Source organism: Corvus kubaryi, unplaced genomic scaffold, assembly GCF_017639235.1.
Source record: "Corvus kubaryi isolate FWS band 111438036 unplaced genomic scaffold, C.kubaryi_AGA036_p1.0 133, whole genome shotgun sequence".
NCBI lineage: Eukaryota > Metazoa > Chordata > Aves > Passeriformes > Corvidae > Corvus > Corvus kubaryi.
Genome location: NW_024580667.1, coordinates 37,410,509 through 37,427,830, shown reverse-complemented (window position 1 = coordinate 37,427,830; position 17,322 = coordinate 37,410,509). Strand labels below are relative to the sequence as shown.

Sequence of the window (17,322 nt, the reverse complement as noted above, 5' to 3'; positions counted from 1 at the left end):
AGCCTCCTCTTCATCCTCTGCTTGCTCACCTTTCACAAAGCAGCATGATCTTCCCCAGCCTCACCAACCATCTCTGCCACATGTATACAAAGTGATGCAGTGGTATTTACAGCCCTTTCACCCCTGGTTGCTATCCCACTTGATAAATACCAGCAACTATACACACTTGGGAGTCATGGGGTTCATCAGGGCTCAGATTTCTGCCAAACTTGAGCCCTGCAAATGGTATTTATGTGAGTATTGTGGGACACAGGAGGGAAACATTTAACGAAAAAAGTCTCCTCCTCGTCAATCTTTACCATATCTTAGTTATTGTTTTCCTCTCTTTCCCTTTTACTTAAGCTCTGATCTATTTATTCTGACTTAAAATAAGAATTACATCTGTAAAAAAGCAGTCATGTTAGCAGCCTGTCACATGGAGGGAGAGGGGATTTCCTATAGCACCTGGTAGTAGAAAGCTCTCGCTTTGAAGACAGCAGCTCGTCCTTCCCACTGGCAGTGGCTGGGACGCTGGTGGGAGAAGTAGATGCATGGTTATGGAGAAGAAACAAGGATCTATGTATGACTAAATGAGAAATATAGAAGTTTGAATCTACCAGCTCTGTGTACTTTCAGAAGTCTAAGAAGTCCAGACGACCATATATAAAGCAAAATCACAAGTATGTGGGGGAAGATGGTGGTGGGCAATAACAGGTAGCAAATAACATAAATTCAGGAGAGAGTTAACAGAAGGGTGGCTGTCAGCTGGTCTGGTTAGTTTTTATTTACCTGGAGTACAAGTACCTGCTACAAGTAGGAAGTTAGGTTGTTTTCTTTGACACAACAGTTCCCTCTTTCTACCTGTCAGTGTATTCTGACTTCCTTTTTAATTTAATTCATTTGCTATTTATTTATTAATTCAAAAGACAATGTGTTTCATACTAACCAATAAGAATGACAATACTAAAATACCCATTTAACTATGCTTCCAGATGATTCAGAGAGATTTGCTTATGTTCATAGCTAGCCAATATAAACATACAAATGAGAGTATAGGTGTATTTATACCTCGTGATATAGATGTTTTACATGTAAATGTGCAAACACTTTAATAAAACTATAGCAGTGGACATTACTGAATTTTCATTTAGAATTAGGTTTTAGAATACCTAGCATTAGGGAATGCTAAAATTAAGGTCTGCGCGTATGAATTATAATACAGTCTTTGCTTTTATGATCACATATATTTTTAACAGAAGCCTTGTTTTCTCAGGCTGCATTGAAAGAAAATGCTGTCTGTAGGACGTCTGATTCATCTATTTCTGGTTAGAAGATGTGTAACACTAGAGATGGAACTGATGACTGTGAAACAGAATGATACCATCATTAATGCAGCCGTGTTAAAAGTAGTATCTTTATAAGTGGAAAAATTAGACAAGCTTTCTGGAAGATATGCCCTTTTTTCATTCTTAAATTGAAGTAGAAGGTTTCAAAGTTGAATGCCCCTGTTGAGTACAATTTTTTAGATATCTCTCAGTTAGACCATCTCTATAGGAGGAGGAGAGCTCTCTGCTACAGAGCAGAGCCGCAAGAGGTGGTAAACTAGTTGTCTCTTAGGGGAAAGAGAACGATGTAAAGCATAGCAGAGTCTGGAGGGAAGAAAAAGGAAGTTCCTGGAACTTACACCTAAATTTCAAAAATATATTTTTCATCTAAAGCATTAAGTACTCTTGTAACTATTTTTCCATCTTTCTGGGTACACCATGAAAAATATGGGGTCAGAGTTGAAGAATTGTTGTGTTTCCAGTTGTAAATAGAATCAATTAGGACTGCTCTGAATGATGACAATGTTATAAATTAGTGTATGAAGAAGTCAGGTCTCAAGGGATCAAAACTGTACACCCAAACCTAGTAGGCTTCTTAGTACAGCTGTTAATTTTCAAGCTGAAAAATGGCTGTAATAAATTGAATCTTAGGAATTTCTAGTTTTGGAAATTCATTAACCATTCTTTCACTATAGCAAACCCACCACGGAAACAGTGCTGAAGAAAATAATTTTACTTTCAATTCAAGCTTTGAATAATGTGTACTAAATAAGGTATGGGGTCAAACAAACACTGAATAAAGAAAAGAACAAAAAATACTACCTTGAATAACAATAAATACAACTAAACAGTTAGAGGAAGAAATGTAATGAGTCATGTAACTAAAATGTTAGGATGGATGTGTCAAAGAGGCTATAAAGTTGCATATGCATAGGCAATTTTTCTGATAAACTTCTGAGTGCTTGAATACATAACTGTGTCATTCTGCTCAAAAAGGGGTGTGCGTACTCCAGATTAATAGAATTCTGCATATTTCTAACATCTTAGAAAACAATCTGCCATCTGATCAGCTATAACTGTGTTGGTAATGAATTAGGATCATCAGCATTTTTCCAATCAGTGCCACAAACTGCTTCAGCTTCAGGCAGTAGAGTGAGAAGTGGCAGTAGTAGACTATGCATCATCTATGTACCAGCTGTATGGATAATGTGACATAAGGAATCCAAAATATAAAGATAATAATGATCTTTGTAGTTCGGTTACAATTTCCTTAAGGAAATGTACCTTACTGATTAGAGGCACTTCTGCCCGTATAATGTTGGCCAGCCTGGTCCTCTATTTCTATATACCCCCATATCAGTTTTTTGCTATCACAACTCCTGTTTCTCATGCTTCTGCAGAGTATCCAGTCAATTACATCTATTCTCATTTTACTTTTGTGCCAGGGAGAAATAAAAAATATTTTTAGATTAATGGCAGAGCTCCCAAACAGCCAGTCCTTTCATCATGAAGAGTCAGGTTGGTCAGATGCAACTCATCCTTGGTGATACCAAGATGGCTTTTACCAGACCCCTTCTTGTTCTTTGTGTACTTGGAAATGTTTTCAGAAGGATTTGATCTATTACATTCCCAAATACTAAATGTTTTTGACCAGCCTATAGTTTTCCTGATCCTAATTGCCCTCTCTGAAGCTAGGAGTTAAACTTTCTGCCCTGTGGGGTACTGCTTCACTCCCACTGAACAGGACACCTGAGAGCAAACCTGGCCAGTGGAAACTGAGATGAATAAGTCATTGAGTACCTGGACCTTTTCCACATCTCTCATCACTAATTTTCCTGTTTCATTTGATTGCAGACCTCCACTTGCCTCAGGTGCCTATATATATATAGATAGATAGATAGATATAGATATAGATATACCTACAGACACTCTTCTTGTTGACCTTCCCCTTCCAGGTTTGTTTCAACTCCAGCTCAGTTCTACCTTTCTAACAGCATCTGTTCATGCTTGGGCAGTGCCCTTATATTCCTCCTGGGTAACCTATCTGCACTTTCACCTTCTCTGGTGATGTTTTTTTGCTCTTGAACTCATCCATCCATGCTTGTCTTGCTTGCTTTACTTTCTGCACATTGGAGTGGACCATTCTTGTCTTCTGAGGCTGTCCTCAGACACATGGTTTAGAGGCAGACTTGGCAATGTTAGGCAATGGTTAGTCTTGATCTTAGAGGTCTTTTCAAACTTAAATTATTCCATGAAGATGAAGCAGCTGTCCTGAGCACTTGCTCAGATCACCAAAGAAGACAAATGCTCTTGAAGTTCAATATTGTAACTATTTGACTTGGTCACTTCTATGAGCATTTTAAGCTCCATAATCTCACAGTTCCTGTAATCAAGGTTACCTTTTCCCATTCTATCTCCAAACATTTCTTGTTTGCTTTTGAGTAGTAATTCCAATAGAACATCTTGCCTAGTCAGGTAGTCCATTCCATCACCTGTGTCAGGAAATTGTAATCAGGACACTTCAGGAGTCTCAAGGGTTTACTTAATGTGTACATCTCTCCTCTCCTGTCCTCTCCTCTCCCCTCCCGTTCCTTCCCCTCCATTCTCCTCTCCTTTCCTCTCCAATATCATGAGGCTTCCTCCAGGTTTCTAAAGAAAGCTTCCTCTGTTTCCCCTGTGCAGAGAGGTGGTCTGTAGCAGAAGCATGCCACTGTGTCAGTCTGTCCTCTGATCTTTTCCTGTAAGCTCTGAACTGGCTCCTCACCAGTCCCGAAAGTCAAGCTTAGGTGTTCAATGAGCTCTCCTTGATTTCCCAGCTGGTCTTTCCTGAACAGCCTGTGTCCATCCATTGTATCTCCCAATCACTGGTGCAAGTTCCCCTGCTACACCTCCTCACCACATGTGAGAACATTCCAGGGGTAATTCCAATAAATATCACAGCCCTTTTTTAGATTACTTTTGCGACTTAGTGGGTGTTAGGTTAGTCACCAAATGCAATCATTCCTTTTATGAAATTTTTACACTACTCTAGGGACTCGGCAGTTATTTTGGGAAGCTACAGAACAATGAGGACCTCAGTCAGCCTTTTAGTTTTCCAATTGCTCAACAGTATAGGTTTAAAGATTTGAACTTTCTTGAAAGTGAGAATCCACTTAATGGTAATTGAAAGTGTCTTTCCAAATGCGTAAAATTTCAGTCTTCACATTTAATTAAAAAAATCTCAAAAAAATTAGTATATCACTAACAGGACATAAGACTAGCTATAAATGTTGGACTTCTGAGATGTCATAAACTCCACGACAAGGAAATTAACAGATATTATTTAAATTGTCATATTATTACTATTATAAACTATGCTGATTAGTAGCTACTTTGCATGCAGATTGAATGTATGTATTAATTCATTTTACTTCAAAATAGAGGATCTGCCAGTCAAATCACACACTATATTGTAACATGTTGTGAAGTCTGATAATATATAACATGAGAGCTTGCTAGTAAAACTTTCCTAGTATTATCACATAATAATATGAAAATCTGTGGATTGAGGAAAATCAGATGAGATGAGACAAGATCAAGTATAAATATGTCATATGATAACCTATGTGTATTCTGGGGATGTGAGGGATGTGGCATATAGATTTGGCATAATTTGTAGGGTTATTTAATCATGAAAAATAGGGATTTAAGTTTGCCAGATTCCATCCTAGTTGACCCACGAATTAGAGGTGGTGCAGAAAACAAACAAAGGAATTTAGTATCTTTGTGTAATCACAAATTCTGTGATATAGAGATAATAGCATCAATATTTTCATGACTCTTCTGTTACATTAGGCTTAGTAATATGGTGAGAGATTAAAGTGTGTACAAAAGTGTGGGAAGAGAAAATTATGATAGGCTGAAAACTATGTCCTGGATTCCATGTCATCATGGCAAAGTCATCCTGTTTTGGTAACAATAGTATGTATCTGGGGCAGGGCATAAAAGTATCCCTAGGACTTTAACGATATATACAACTGCACAGTCATCATACATGGCTGTATTCTTTTATCACCAACACAGTTAAAGTCTGCTCATTTTGGATAGCCAATGGATTAGAATGCAGTTGAGATCTTTGAAGCACCGTACCTTTTTATCATATTTTTTAATCATTGTTCCAAATGTCGTTAGTTCTCAGATGAAGCAAAATAGCAACACAAAAACTGGCTGTATCATTTATTATACCATATAAAAAGAAAAAAAAATCGGGCCTTTGCCTTGATGTGACACTCTTAAAAGAAACAGTTAGAAGGTGATGCATTGTTCAGGAATGATCCCTTATTTTTCATTCTTTCATATTACCCCTTTCAAAGAAATATTTTGTAAGTGCTCCAATCAATAGTATAAATTTTGAAGTAATTTTAAAACTACTGGTGATTCTACAGGTTTTGTTGTCCTATTTATTTCACACCTCTTGTCAGTTAAAATAAGATACTTCATTGTGTTAATCCTGTGTCCTGTGTTCATCATTCATTGTACTTAAAACCTGATGGACTAAATTCTCACTCTAAAGCTCTTATCTTTGACTTCTGATTGCATGTTGTATTAGAATGTTTCTTTCCTAAGTCTTGGAAAACTGAGCACTCTATTTTACATTATGTTTGGTACTAGCCAATCATTCTGGGAAATCTTTTTTTTTCCCTTTTTAACCATATAATCCATCTCTCTCCCCTCTTAATGCATGAGATAAATGTAGATTCATCAGTATTTTATTTAGGTTATTTTATGTAAGGAGGGAGGTCTCTTCCTACTCCCTTTAAATACAAATTGTATTTGTTTTGCTATATGTAAGCAAGAAATTTGCTAATGCATTTATTATGTTGTGTGCTATGTACCCTGTATGTTGAAATGTAAGTCACAATGCAATCAGAGACAGAGTTTAATTCAGAGAATTATTAAATATATCAAATGCCTAAAGTAATATTCACATCTTTGTCATGTTTTAGTTGCATCTTCTTCAGTGATGCAGCCTTGATTCAAACAATATTATAAAGAGAGAAAGTAACCATCAGGAATAGGTTACCTGTAGAAAATACTGTATTGAAATTTAGTAAATAAATAAATAAAGGAACAGAGTGACCATTATGTTGCAAATCCACTCTTAAGTGAACTGTTATTTCTTTTGTTTAGAAGGCAACATATAGACATTATTTAAAGGCTGCTTAACTGACTCCTAAATAGGTCTGTTTCCATCAGCTTAGCAAAGTGCCACAAATCCCTAAAGTTACTGAACCATGAGGCAAGAGAGCTGTCTCTGTTATGGAATAGTGATGTGCTGCTAGCATCAGATATGTGGGTTTTGGTAGAAAGAGAGGTAGTAACTATTACCTGTTACAGCATAGTTTATCTACTAAATTATCACAGAGCTTAAGCCCAGAAGAATCAATTAAATGTCCAGTCTGGCCTTTAGGTCTTTCTCTTGGCAATATCTGAGCCTTCAGTAGATCTCAAGACCTCAAATGCTGCGCAAATATTCCTCTGTAAAGCTATATGTGACACCATACGACCTGTGCAAGACATTAGTTGGATAGAAACAATGAGGAGACTAGGCAGCATGCCAAAGGAAGAAAACAGTGTGCAATCATAAGGGCATCAAAGGAAGATTATTTAGATATGATGTTCAAGATTTCAATGTGGCAAATATTGCCTTTTGGAGGAGAAGCAGGGGAAAAAAAAATCCAAATTCTTTGCCTAAAGAGGGGAAGAAATTCCTTTCACGTCCCAAATTAGTGACCAGTATAATCTTGACTTTTTGTGGGGGCATTTATATGAACTGTCAAGCATCCTACTCATGATAAGCCAGCAATACTGTATGGAAAAACTATTCTCCTGGCAGTTGCCGGTAACAGCCACCCAATATTTCCCAAAAGAACCTGAAGTGGCCTCATGATTCCCGCTGTGGATCTAGCATGAGGAGTAGGTGGTAGCAAGATATCGGAAATATAAATAAAAAAGGGGATTTAATTTGCAGACATGCATTAAATCTGCATGCCCTTCCTTGCCCTCCATGTTGCACTCATTTTCACATACCATGATGTTCTACTGGATGACATTAGTCTTGTTGGGGATCACAGTTACTCAGTAAGAGAAGGAATTTTAAAAACAAAGGGATTGCTGCTCCAAATTTGAAAGTAATTTTTCAGGGAACTTGTGTGTGATGGAGAATTAAACAAAGAAGGTTACAAATGTGATTTAACACAGCTCTTCAGCACCCTTATGAACCTTTCATGTTTTCATTTCATTTCAGAACTGTAAAAGTTGTGTAAGTCTGATGAGGTTTCAGGAGGGTTTCCAAACCCCTGACATTTATTGCTATGGTCTCTGGATCCAGGTGTAAATGTGCTAGTGTATGTTGGCTCATGCAGACTTTTGACAATGTCTGGGATTAGTTCAGTTCCTCCTCCTATGTGTATTCTGGCAGTGCCAGCGGGCTGGGCAGCCATATGCTCCTATATTAATTTTGGCAAGGCTAGCAATGCTTCAGTGCAAATTCCATAACACATTCATAATGTAGAACCTACTGGTGTCCCAGAGGTGCTGCTAGTGACATTACTTTGAAATCCTAGAGGTAAGGCAATAGGGCTTTTTTGTTGTTGTTGGAAGGGTGAGTATGGGTTTTGCTGGTTGGTTGGGTTTTTTTGGGGTTTTTTGGCTACTTATTCTATAGAATGTGAAAACTCAAAGTCTTAGTTTTGCCTTTGGATATGAAGCACATGACCAGTCACTGCAGCTGAAGCTATACCTTGGCTGTCTGAACCAGTAATGTTAGTAAATTTCCTGGGGTTTAAGATAGAAATGGCTTAGGGCTTTACTGCTCATCCTTGTTCCTAATAAAGCTAAAACTCTTTTTTTGCTTAAAGACCCTTTCACACAAAATAGGCTTCTGTCCACATAACTTTGCTAGCTGAACTGAGTTAACTGTTGTTAACATAAAATAATACAAATAGATCAGGAAAAAGAATTATTTTACAGTATTTCACAACTGAAAACTCTCTGAAGAGGTCAGATGGATCAAAATATAATTTTGATTGATGAAAAGCCATTATATCTGATTCGGAAAGATTCCTTATCAAATAATGATGAAAACTGATACTTTTTGTAAAATAATAATGATTTCTGAAAGCAAGTTATACAGCAGTGTGGGGAAAAATATAATAGACTAAACTCTTCTTACAGATTTCTACTTTTACTGAATAATGCTGAACATAAAAACAAATTCAGATTGACTGTGGGAACTGTGGTTTATGACTTGGTCTCTAGGTGTTCATAAAAAGTGTTTTAAGAGAGCACTTTATTTTAGAGGCATTTCATTCTTAGCGTATCTCCTTGCAAGGTAGTTTTTATTTAAATGAGAACTGTCCATTTTATTTTACTGTACATGCAGTTAAGAAAAAGGTAGTATTTTAATGCTGTATGACAAGTAATGCTACTGAGAAGCTGAACATATGCTTGAAAAAATTATAAAAATCTAGTTACTGAAGAATAATCATTTTACCTCTTGGCTTGGCTTTTACTGGAATGTGGAGAAGCCAGCAGTGCGTCTTAAAGCACTGTGGAGCAGTAAGGGATATCTTGGAAGTTACTCTTCTCTGCAGAATCCCATTCTTTGCCAGTACTTATATAACATTAGTATAAACATTGTCCTGGCTACCTGATTCACTTCCTCTCGGTAATTCAAGTTACAGACTGTAGTAATCAACTTGGTCAGTACTATGGCCACAGTGGAAACGAAGTAGACCATAGCAAAGAAGGAACATATTCTTTCTGTTGGAAGAAAGATATTCTATTGCATGGTTTAGTATCCATGGTAATGAATATTTAAAGAATCTTTCTGAAGTTTCAGAAAGAAAAAAAAAATCAACACTGTATTTTTAAAATGTTCTTTGTTTATTTCTTCAGCACAAAACATTTGCTTATAACTTATGTATAATACCATGGAATGAAAGTCACTCATCAATCCTCTATTGAAGTTGATCCAAATTGCTTGATTTGTGAAATCGCTTAGAGAGGAAAATCTACCTGACATTTTTCTCTGCAAATTAATGCAAGTTTTAGTGTAGTTAGAAAAAATCCAGTTTCCATATATGCCTTATTAAACTAAGAGCAGCTGTAGAACTGTATTTTCACAAGTGTAAAAATGTCAAAGCAAAAGCGTGCAATCATTCAGACGAGAAGAATATATAGGTCTGTCAACCATGAGAAATACCTGGGGTAAGAATATTATATTGACTTTCCTTCTCTGTTAGGATTTAGCACCACAGACTTCTAGCTGACATTCTCCTGTATTTCTTGTATTTTAAGCTCTTGCTGTTAAATGGGTATTGGCTCAAGACCCCTTAGGAGTAAGGCTGTGAGGGTCATTGAATCTTCCATTTTGGGCACAACAGCTAGAGACGTATGTTTACTTTTGCTACCTTTCCTCCATTGCATAAGCCCATTTCTTTTAGTAGTCATTTTTATTTTCCAGCGAATAGCAATGACAAGGGCTAATGGGAAATTCATCCAGAGATATGTGCTAGGCTGGGTGAATATTTGAAAGAAAGGCTTTGGAACCAGAACTGAACCAGTAATTTCCTATTACACTTGAATTTTGGTTTGTATTATGAAGCAACTCTTGCCACCGAGCATTGAAAATGAGGTTGCAGAGGAAAACATTTGCTAGGATATATGTCTATTTTCACTAGGACTGAGAGCAAAATAAAGGTAAAACCCATTTGCTTTGGCTGGGTAGCACTGTCCAATCTAAATGGGTTTGCAACTTGCAAATCCATGGCACTGAGGAATAAGGAAATATAAAATGCCTTATCACAAACCAAATGGAGTTCATCGGAGAGAGGACAGACTCCACAGTGTTTTGGGACTTTACAGGGTGGAAGGGCAATGGCTAGGTGACAGTTCCTTATCTGTAAGGTTATAAGTATTATTCAGTAAGTCAGATCAGAACAGTACTCTTCAAATTGTGCTGAATATCTAGTGTGTAGCTTATGAAAAGCAAAATGCCCCACAGTCAGGTTTCTTGCAAATAATTTAAGGTTATTGTTCAATTGTCTAATTTCTAGTAGTGAAGCAATTTAAAAGGGAGTATATTAGCTACAACATTCCCTTGGCATTTTCTTTCTCCTTGATTCTGTCCTTATAATGGGAAGGGAAGGGAAGGGAAGGGAAGGGAAGGGAAGGGAAGGGAAGGGAAGGGAAGGGAAGGGAAGGGAAGGGAAGGGAAGGGAAGGGAAGGGAAGGGAAGGGAAGGGAAAGGAAGGGAAGGGAAGGGAAGGGAAAGGAATTTTTAAAGAAAAATATCCCACTATTTTATGTGTTTAGCATCTCATTTCTTTTCCCAAAGACTATAAAATATTTGCAAACTCTCACCATTCCTTTCATAAAAACTACTATCCGTACCTCTGTGTTTTGTATTTTACAGTTAAATGGCATCTTAACTTAAAGGTAAAGATTCTAAATATGATTTTGAGGAATGAATGTTGATCAGTATCTGCATCCTTCCTATCTGTACCTTTTTTTTCCTATTTAAAAGAATAGGCATTAGCAGTCCATTTATTGAAAATTTTATTTTCTCTCCTTTAATGTATGGAACCATTGCTCAACTGCAACATAAATGTTGTATTTGAAATTAGCTTCTGAAATGAACTACTGCACTTATTGACTGTAACATACAGATATTCTAGTATTTGAAACAAAGTTCAATAAAATATTTTTTATTTATGTTCTGTTTTCTCTCTTTCTTAATACATAAATACATCACTGAAAAGATTTGTTTTTCTCCAGTCACCCGAAAAGTATAGAAAGTTATGCTTCTTATATTTTCAAAAGAAGATGAGATACTGGAAGATTTATCGAGTAATTTTCTAAGCTCCAACTCCCTGAGAGGTTCAGATGCTGTTGGTATTTTGGACACATGGGAGAGCTACCAACCACATACAACAAGCTGAAGGAATCTTAGTGTCAGAGAGCAGAAAATCTTCTTTCAACTGCCTCCCTAGTCCGAAATTGTTCAGTCTCGTTTAGTTGCTTACAGCCTGTGCAGAGCAGGATCTTCATAGGCACGTATCTCCTCCACATCTGTGCTCCATAAATACACCTCGATGCCTGATGGAGAAACAGAATGTTTTCCAGAGACTCTATACTCCTTCAGCCCTTAGAAAGTCACAGAATATGTTTCAAACACATACCGGTATGATGGGTGATGCATAGTGTATGGCAGCATCTTTTATATAACATAGTGAAGCTTAGCAGGAATGAGGGTGTTAGAGGGCACACAGAGGAGGGAACAAAAGATGACTGGGATGTAGGCTGGGTGTGGAACATTTTCACTCCATCTCTTAGAGTACTTTCATTGTTAAAAAAATTTCTCCGAGTGCTGTTAAGCTAAAGAAAGAATATAAAAGGAAACAGAAAGCTGTGACAGTAATTATGGAATGAATCTATAATAAAGGACTTGTAGTGGTGCCTGATGCAAGGATTAACTTTTGTATATTACATAAAACAGTAATGGAAGAAAATACGAAAATCAATAATCTTTTCTAACCAGTTTAAAGGAAAAATAAGTTCTCTGAAAGATTTGCCAAGGATATAGTTGTATACTGGTGGGAGCAAATGAACAAAGACTTTTTCCCAAAGCTCAGAGCATAGTATCTGAGTTCCATACAAGAAAGCATGAGAAAGTACTGCAGAGGTGCCCACTGCACAGTGTTTCCCACAACCTGGCTCAGACTGAGCTTAGCATGCTGGTTGGCTTGGATCTCCTTGTCTTTTAATATTCTAGAAAAAGGAATTAAATCTCATAAAGTTGTCCTTTGGAAATAGTACATAATGACATGAAATATATAGGTACCAAAATCTTCTGTTAGACTGTCATCTTACCATTGTTTGATATCTAACATTTCCTATAGCAGGTGACATATCTAAAAATCTATGCCTAGAAACCAGATTACTTCTTTTATTTCCATTTGTGGAAGGGTCTTCAAAAATCTTGAGATCAGAGGGTTAAAAAAAAAACAACCACAAGAAAATATAAAAAATAATTATTAAATAGAGGAATTGGACCATAATCCTGCAGTCAGATTTTCATGGCTGCACACATGCCCCTATAGAGATGCTGCTGTACAAACAGCAGTTTGTTATGGGACAACTGTAAAAGGTGTCAAGGTATTTTTTTAAAGAAACCAAGTTTTTCCCTACTTAGACAAAGTGATTGAATGTTACAAAATGTGTCTTAAAGCCATTGAGATGACCAACAGAAAAATCAAACAAAAAAAAAAAATGAAGATAGTTATGAAGAACCTGAAATGTTGCCCAGTTCTTTAAATAACTGAAGTCAGTCATACACTGTATGGGCACAGGCTTAGTTTCCGTAAGAAGAAATTACTGATATTTCAACCAGATTAATTGCAGACTGATATACTTTGTAAATTGCATTCATTTTGCATCTGATTGTCATCTTTATCACGTCTCTCAAGTACCTCTCGATCCACCATGTAGGAAAAATATATTCTTTCACTGAATTTTGGGTCAAGGGGTGTGCTTCTGAACTTGTCTTGCTCAGACAGGCTTCATACATGGAATTGGTGAGGATGAAGAATGTGTCAAGCCTTTTTTTGCTGTTGAAGTGCCATCCCCGAGTTTATGGGGGATTGAGGTCACTGTGGCTTGTGGCATATCTCTAGGGAAGAAGAAGGTATTGCAGAAGAAGGTATTGGAGGTTTTCAGGATGAAGATTGCTTTGACAAAGAAAAAGCATGGATGGAGAGTCCTGTCAAATTCCTTCCAAGAAATGGAAAAGCAGGACTGTAGTGCTCCTCCTAAAAAGGCAGTTTGTTTTAAAAAAACCAACAATTTTTTGTACTAATAAATTCTCAAATAGCATTTGGATGACTTAGATGTTACAAAAGTGGTGTATTATAAAGTGGGGCATGTGATTCCACATTATTCAGTACCTTTTTCTAACCTGGGAGAAAATTAAACAGAAAAAAAAAAAGGAAGGAAAAAAAGAGAGAAATATAAAATAAAGAGAAGAAATAACCATGGAATGATCAGTTATCTTTGGTCTTAGAACTGCAGTTTTATTTGAGGAGTATCTGCTATAATGCAGTTAATTTTTTTTTTTTTTTAATTGATCAAAATTAACACAGAGTTTTGTACCTGCTAGACGTATCCTCGTTTGTAATGACACTGAAAAAGATCTTGAGGTCAGTGTTGACAATTAGTTACCAATGCAGGACTACAGAAGGAGTATTACTTAGTATTCAGCATCAGTGACATTGTTGCTGAAGTACTTTGAGTTAAGATCTTTGAGTTAAGATGCCATTTAACTGTAAAATACAAAACACAGAGGTACTGATAGTAGTTTTCATGAAAGGAATGGTGAGAGTTTCCAAATATTTTAGTCTTTGGGAAAAGAAATGAGATGCTAAACACATAAAATAGTGGGATATTTTTCTTTAAAAATTCCCTCTGTTGATGGAGATGAATTATGAGAGGATTAAAAGAATGGTTAAATTCATATTTGTCTCTCATATTACGAATTTAAAATAACTCTCTAGTTTAACAAATGGAAAGTGAAGGGTGTCTCATTCTAAGGCTCCAAAAGAATTTGATCCAAATGATTTTGGGCAATAAACAGCTCTGTAATATAGCAGAAGTGAAAATAGCCTGTACATGGAAACTGAAACTTAGATAAAAGATCAGTCTAGATAAAGGCAATATACTTTTTCATGAAGTCTCTGGGAAAATGTGTTCAGTGATGTGGTAGTTATGCCATGACTTTAAATTCAAGCCACGACATTTTTCTCAGACACATACAATAACCCTAAGAAATGAAGCCCTTAATTCCTGAATTACTGCATGACTTTTTTATAGCCTGTGTTATGAAAAGACCAGATGACTGTAAGAGTTCCTTCTGGCCTTTAAATCTTAAACCTCTGTGAAGAGGACATTGAAAGAAGAGCTCACAGATTTTGGAACTGACACAGAAATCTAAACCCCATGAAAAAAAGTGAATGAAATATTGGTCTGCTGAAGAAGACAAACATTCCCTTGTATTTGCTAATTTCATCCCACATGCCTAAGCTTTTTAATTGTAGTCCAAATAAATACAAAAAATGACTGCTTTTTGCTTATCATCAGAGCTCAGCAGTATGTAATGTTGTCACCTAATTAAATCAGCTTCTAGATCTGTCTTTATACTTGTGTTAGTAAAAAAAATTGGATTCTTATTTGTAAGAAAACATCACACTTATCAGATGTCTTTTTTTTTTTTTTTTAGTTGAATTAAATAATTTCATGTTGAAAATTTCCTAGAAAGATGAACTGAGACATTTGAAGGTTTTGTCAGAAAGCTGAAGCTGTCTGGTCAAACTTGTACTTTTCAGATGGTTTTGCTGCTGTGTCTAGCCACGGTTTATACAGGAATAACTAAATTTTTATTATGTTGATCATGGTCCATCCAACATGAATTTAGATGCTGTGAAGTGATAGCACTATTTCTTATGTAAAAACAGACAAGTTCTGTAGTGTTTATTTTCCTAATTTCTATATTTGAATAAACTACATAAATACTTAAAGCATTAAGTGAGCTTTATGAAGATGAGCTGTAGATTCTCCAGTAGCATCATAAGTACTGATGCAAACCAGGAAAGAGACTCCCATTTTGTGTTAATTAAAAATCACCTTGACAACTGAAGAAATCCCTTTATAAACTTAGAATTCATTTACTGTAATTAATCAAAATTTTGTTTGAGAAGATTTAAATGCATTTCAAGGAAACATACAAGTGTTATTTCCTCTTTTAAAAGTATGTTTGAAGCATTGTATGAAATGCAAATTTTTTGCTAGTGACGCAGGTTTCCAAAACTTCTTTTCTGTAAGCAAATGAAAAGGCAGTGGGATGGTTTTGCTAATGATATTTTAAAAATCTTGTTGATTAATAGCTATTTTATCTCTTATGAAATACTTCTGGCATATTTAATGAAAGAACCAGATACATAGGATCATCTTAAAGATGATGCTATTCTGATGAGCATATTTTAAAGAATTAAAACTTCTGTTTATTTCCTATGACAGGAATTGTGTTCTGTGCCACTTGTTCACTTTCCACAAGCCCACAGTCCACGAAATTGAAAAATCTATTGAAAGTCACATGTGAGTGAACCCACTAGCCTTTAATGTGCAAGAACACTCATCAATCATTTCTTTAGCCCTTCTTTGTTCTAATTTTACTCACCGACTAGGAGCGAGTGCTGTGTGAGTATTATTATACACAGGATTACCTGTTTCTGTGACTGAGCCCCTCAGAGTTAGTACTGCCGTATGAAAGCCATGCAATGCACACCCTTCTGCAGTTTTGCAGCTTTGCATGTTCCAAGTAATGTCTGCCCATCCCAGCTTAATTATTTGTGTGGTAATCCAAGAAGTTTTCATAAAGCCTAATTAATTTTATGGTTGGATATAGAATTAGTCTTTTGTTGTTCTGTAGAAGCAAGGCAGGCTTTACAGTGTCGGAAACAGTTTGAAAGTCTAAATCAGGTGTAATACAAACAAATAAGATGAGTCAAGAAAGTGGAACTAAAGCTTATTGGAGAGAATATAATTTCACATTCTTTGTAATGTGTCGAAAGCCTTATTGTGTCAAAAGAAAGAACTACATAGCCATCATGAATTGGGCATTTATGGAAGAACAGAAGTTGTTTAATACTCTTTTAGATCAAGCTTTTGCAATACTTCACATTGTTTTCCAACAACCCTCTGATCCACAATCAGGTACGACATAAGAGGGGAGGGTATTGTCTTTGCATTAATTCTCTTTGTAGGTTTTTTATTGCCACCCATAGGGGTTTTTTTGGCTCCTTGCATATGTAATTCTTATCTTTCAGATGATAGAAAGGTAAAATTGGGACAATGGGCCCTAAAGAAGAAAATTAACAGTGATCAGTGCAAATGAAGAAGAGAAGCCTTGCAAATATAGGAAGCAGAATTTAGGGAAACTGTTTTAAAAATTTTCCCTTTTGTTTCTACACAAAACTAGTGAGCTTTCAAAATAAGCTAAACGTGTAAATATGAAAACTAAATTTAATCATCTATTGTACCTTCACTGAAATGTGGCTATTCCAGCAGCTCATGTTATCAGTACAAAAAGATTGGCAAGAACTCAGCTGGATACCCCGTTGAGCTGCAACCTAGTATATTTGCAGTTACCAAAGGGTAAATTCCTGTATTTGTCTTTGATACAGGAGCTGATGCCTTAAAACAAAAACAGGTTGTGTAGTTTTACTAAGCAAGCTTGGCCAGGTCTGGGATTGTATTTCACACCTGAAATAAGATGTCCCCCACATCACCATCCTGATGTTGCTTTCTGCATCTGACAGGTGTTTTATCACAACAGAGGAGCAGCCATACGGCTGAGCACAGAGGTCTGTCTAGCCCAGAATTTGTCTTGACAGTTGCCAGTAATGGATGATTACAAGTGTGGGACAAACAGTGATCACTCACTACCTTGTTTAGGTTTTAGCCCACCACAGAAAATAGTTGTACTGCAGACTAACAGGCTGCATTTTGACATATTTTAAAGCTAGCGCTTTAGAAACCACAGGTACCAAGCTGTTTCCTTCAGCAGTAGGAATGCTGACAGCAGCTGTACACTGAAACCTGATCTAACCATTGTACATTGCCCCTGTTTGGCAAAGTGTTAGCTGCTGGTATTTAGGGACTCCTCATTTCTATTTATTTTTTATTTGATCTGCTTTTGTAAGTGGGCTAGGCTGTTCACTGAGTAATTTTCCCCCTACAGCTTCTAGTGATAAACACCAGCTGTCGACAGTGAATGCAGTAACATGAGAAGCATACAATGATTTTCAAGACAAGGTCAAATGACAGGTAGTTAAATAATGTAGAAAGGATAATCTTCTGAACAAGCAAAAATCTGAGGTTGGCACAGTGTTTTTCACAAAATTTGCAATCACCAGATGGCAAT

General features: G+C 36.4%; 1 protein-coding gene across 1 annotated transcript in view; it reads left to right on the top strand.

Annotated features, from left to right (window-relative positions):
- Window positions 1-17,322, top strand: part of GPC6 (glypican 6) — a 751,944-nt gene that overhangs the window by 275,879 nt on the left and 458,743 nt on the right. The gene's annotated exons all lie outside the window — the stretch shown is intronic.